Source organism: Bubalus bubalis, chromosome 4 (assembly GCF_019923935.1).
Source record: "Bubalus bubalis isolate 160015118507 breed Murrah chromosome 4, NDDB_SH_1, whole genome shotgun sequence".
Taxonomy (NCBI): Eukaryota; Metazoa; Chordata; class Mammalia; order Artiodactyla; family Bovidae; genus Bubalus; species Bubalus bubalis.
The window spans coordinates 96458486-96463590 of NC_059160.1; positions in this window are offsets into that span (position 1 = coordinate 96458486).

Consider the following 5105-nt stretch of genomic DNA (forward strand, 5'->3'; position numbering starts at 1 on the left):
GAAAATAGGAAGAAGCTGACTGCCAGAATATGTGCAGCAAAACCCCAAAGACTGAACCATAGAAACTGGGCCAACTGTCTAGCAATCATCAGCAGAGGCCAGAGGCCATTGGCTAGAATGGTGGGGTGGGGGGGAGGGGGAAATCCTAACCCAATTCCACTGTTCAAATCACTAGGAGAGGAAATGTCTACTGTGTCATCCATAGAAAGACCAAAAGAAAGTTAACTGTTGTGGAGACTTTACAAGGGGGACTCCTCAAATGGAAATAGAATGTGCTTTAAGAGCCGAGGTATGCAAAAAATGCAACTTGGCGTGGGTATGCTTTCCCTTGGCTCCCCAGGAGGGTGCTTTCGTCATTCCTTTTTTTCTTTTTTTTAAAGTTATTTCTGGCTGTGCTGGATCTTTGTTGCGGCGCCCAGGCTTTCTCTAGCTGCAGTGAGTGGGGCTACGCTCTAGCTGCCACGTGCGGGCTTCTCATTGCCGTGGCTCCTCTTGTTGCGGAGCACAAGCTCTAGATCGTGGGCTCAGTAGTTGTGGCACACGGGCTTAGTTGCTTCATGGCATGTGGAATCTCCTGGACCAGGGATCGAACCTGTGTCCCCTGCATTGGCAGGTGGATTCTTAACCACCAGACCACCAGTGAAGTCCTTTTGTCCCTCTTTAGAGCCCAAATTCCCTTTCAGATAAGGTGTTGTACCGTCAGTCTCCAATTATGATCATAGTGTGATTATACAGAAAGAGCAAGAATGTTTAGGGTTTATGAAAACTTTGGAGTTGGTTTTATAATGAAGACGACTCAGGAGGTTTTCAATAATGTACTTGCAGGTGAGACATCTGGAGCTGCAGGATCCATTTTTAGTTTTTCCAGTGCTATGACCTGATGCTGTGTGCACCAAGAGGCCGAGAGTTCTTAAGCGGATAAGATCACCAGGTGAGCCCTGCCCAACATAACAGACATTCCCAAACTGGGGCAGAGGCCATGTTTTCATATTTGTTGAGACCCTCTCCACTCATGATGGCCTCACTGCTTACTTTGGAGTGACTAAGATGATGTAAGGGGGCCAGGTTGAGGAACATATTATGAGAAGACATCTAAGGGTAGCAAGGAGGCTTAACCTGTAAAAACTGTTTTGAGAGTTTTTACCTTTAACTTGAGATGGTCTACTGTGATATAGTCTCCATGGTCTAAGTCATAAATCACATGTCCTCATAAGTCACATGGAACAATGCCACCATTAAGGAGTCAACAAAGTCACCTAAGATTCTCTAGCCAGGCTGCATCCATTCTCTCTCTTGTATCACAAAGGCCATTAATCCTAAGGGGAGGGTCCTCAGTAATATTAATGAAGACTCCAAACAAAAGATATCAAAGACCCATGGCACCTTTAAGAAATCCAATTTAAAATGTGAGGAAATTGCCCTACATTTTGAAAAAGAAACATCCTCATGAGTTCTGCTGGTTATGGACTCACACTGGTTTAGGTTGGAATTCTATTTTCATATTCTTTTACTATGTGAGCCAAGAAAGGGACATAACTCTGAGTCTCAGTCTCCTGTAAAAGAAATATCATATTGCTCCTAAGGCAATAATGAGGGTTAAAAGAATTAAAAGTAAAGCAGTTAACACAGAATACTTTGCAGTTGAGGCTCATGAAGCTACAGCTGTTATTGTTGTAACTCTAAAAGTACAACATAACATCAGTAAGGATGTGAAGAACGGCCCTCCATTATCCATCTCTTTCAATGAGAAGACAGTTGCTGATTCATCCCAGAAGGCCCACTGACTGCTGGGCCCTCAGTGCCTGCTGCATTGAGAAGCAGACACCAGCAATTTAAAGACTGATATATACAGAACATTTTCTCCCAGTCTCCATTTCCTTTGTTTGAGGCTTTAATAATGTCTAGATGCCTAGAATCCTGGCAGGTAAGAAAAATTAGTAAATAGTATTCTGGTTTATAATTGCATGTAGGACAATAATTTGCTACCTCAAGGGAAATTCTATAATTATGGATCTCTGTATGGAAGTTATTGTTTATGGCCAGCTCCGTGTGGTAACAGTTCTGCAGTATAGTTAAGCCAATGATTTGACTGCTTTCTGACATTGATTAGCTAATTAGCTTGTTAATTCATTTATTCATGAACCAAACATTGCTAAGTATTTTCTATGTGCCAGTCATAGCAAGTTCCGTAAAGAAAAACAGTGCAAAGGATGGAGAAAGACAGTGATGGAGGTGGGGGAGAGGGAGCGATGGAGTGTGCTGTTTTCAATAAAGTGTCTTCTGCACAGAGCAGAGATCTAGATAGGGCGGGCAAGGGAACTAGGCTTAAAAATACCTGGGGAGAAACGTTCAAGACAGAGGGAAAAGTACATGCACAGGCTCTGAAATGAATGTGCTGGGCACATGTGTTTGAGGCTCAGCAAAAATGTCAGGGAGGCTGATGTGGTGTGAGTGCTGGGAGGATGGGAAGAGATGGGGTAAGTGAGGTAGCTGGGGGACACTTGAATTCAAAATGACCTGAGAGGTCAGAGATTTCTATGTGGTAGTGACAGGAGCTGATACATTTTAACTGCATCACTCTGCATCACTCCTAAACATCACTGTGTTTAGGATAGAAAAGGGGGCGTGAGAACAAGAGCGATGGAGGGGCAGTTATCATCTAGACAAGAGACAACGGCAAACGGGCTGGGAGTGGTAGAGGTGATGAAATATGGTCAAATTCTGGTCACATTTTGAAGGGAGAGAGCCTTTGGGGTTTGCTAATTGATTTGATATGGAGTATGAGAGAGAAAAGTCAAGGACAACTCCGAGGTTTTTCTCTGGGCAACTGCGATGGTTAATTTAAGTGTCAACTTGACTGGGCCACAGGGTGCTGGGACATTTGGTCAAACATTATTCCTGGTGTCTGTGAGAGTGAGATTATCATTTGAATCAGTAGACTGAATAAAGCAGACTACCCTCCCTAATGTGAGGGAGCCTCATTCAATCAGTTGAAGGCCTGAATAGAACAAAAAAGGCTGACCCCCTCTCGAGGAAGAAAAACTTTTCTTGCTAGGCTGCTTGACCTGGGACAGTGTTTTTGTTCGGCCTTCAGATTCAGACTGAAACACTGGCTCTTACTGGGTCTCCAGCCTGCTGGCTTTTGGACTAGAACTTCCACCACCAGCCCTTCTCATTCTCAGGACTTTAGACTTACGGGAACTGCACACCAGCTCTCCTGGGGCTCCAGTTTTCCAACTACAAGATCTTAGGCATGCAAGTGGAAATGTTGAGTGGACACTTGGATATAGAAGTCTGGGATTTAGGGAAGAAGTCAAGGTTGGGGATGGAAAGGCAAGTGTTTTTTATCATTAGATAAATTTTATACCCATGGGACTAAAGGAGATCACTTAGGGAGTGAATATAGAGAGGAGAGAGAAGTAGTCCAAGGGCTGAGTCCTTTGGCATGTCAGTGTTTAGAGGTCAAGAAGTTGAAAAACATCTAGCACAGGAGCCTGAAAGGGCGCTTCTCAGCAGAAGGACTGAGAGTGGTATCCTAGAAGCCAGGAAAGAAAGCGTTTTATGGGGAAGAACATGATCAGCAACGTCAAATGATGCTGATTTATGGAGCTATTGTCACTGTTTAGTTGCTAAGTCATGTCAGACCCTTTGTGACCCCAAGGACTGTAGCCCGCCAGGCTCCTCTAGCCATGGGATTTCCCAGGCAAGAATACTGGAGTGAGTTGCCATTTCCTACTCCAGGGGATCTTCCTGACTGAAGGATCAAACCTGTGCCTCCTGCATCAGCAGGCAGGTACTTTACCACTGAACCACCGGGGAAGTGGAGAAGTCCCATTAAAATGACAACACAGAGGTCACTGATAACTTTCATAATGACAGGTTCAGTGGAGTGGGTTCAAGAGATAATGTGAGGAGAGGAAGTGGAGATGAATAGAAAAATGCTTTAAGAAGCTTTGATGCAAAGGAGATTAGAAAGATAGGGCAATAACCAGAGGAATTTTTGAGGTCAAGGGAAGATATTTTCAAATATAGGAGCTAGTGCGGCATGTTTGTTTGTTGATGGGAATGACCCAATAGAAGGAAAATCCACGACAATGAAGATGGAGCGGGCAGAACTGCAGGTACGATGCCCTTCTGTAGGTGAGAGGAGATGGCGTCCAGATAGAGCCTGGACAGACCAGCTATAGTATGAAGAGAAGGCCAACTTGATGGAACAGATGCAAGCAGATTAGTGGGCTCCATAGTGAGTGCATGTGAAAGTCTCTTCCAGATGCTTTCCTTTTCTGAAAATCTAGACTTTAACAACCTGGTTTCTGTCACTTACCAGCTGTGTTACTCTGACCCCATTTCTTAACTCCCTGCTTGTCCGCTAAGCCACCTCACTCATGTCCTACTCTGCGTGACACTATGGACTGTAGCCCAGCAAGCTCCTCTCTCCATGGGATTCTCCAGGCAAGAATACTGGAGTGGGTTTCCATGCCCTCCTCCAGGGGATCTTCCCAACCCAGGGACTGAACCCAGGTCTCTTATGTCTCCTGCATTGGCAGGAGGGTTCTTTACCACCAATGTCACCTCAGAAGCACCTCAACCTCAGATCCCTCATTTGTAAGCTGGAGATTGTGTGTTAGTTGCTCAGTCATGTCTGACTCTTTGTGACTCCATGGTCTAGGGCTCACCAGGCTCCTCTGGTAGCTCAGCCAGTAAAGAATCCACCTGCAATGCAGAAGACTTGGGTGCGGTTCCGGGGTTGGGAAGATCCCGTGGAGAAGGGGATGGCAACCCACTCCAGTATTCTTGCCTGGAGAATCCCATGGACAGAGGAGCCTGGCAGGCTCCATGGGGTCACAAGGAGTTGGACACAACTGAACGACTAACACTTCACTTCACTTGGCCAATGGAAGGACTCTAGCAGGGAACTGAAGGGGGACAGAGAGAAGCCAGGATGTTTCCCTGCTCCCCCTTTTCAGGAGGTATTGCCAGTAAATGTTGTATCTCTTCCAAGGTTCCAGGTCCCTCCAGACAGACCCTGAGATCCTAGCCTCTACCCGTGACTGGTTGAGAGTCTTCCTTCAGTTCAGTTGCTCAGTTTCTGACTTTTTGCGACC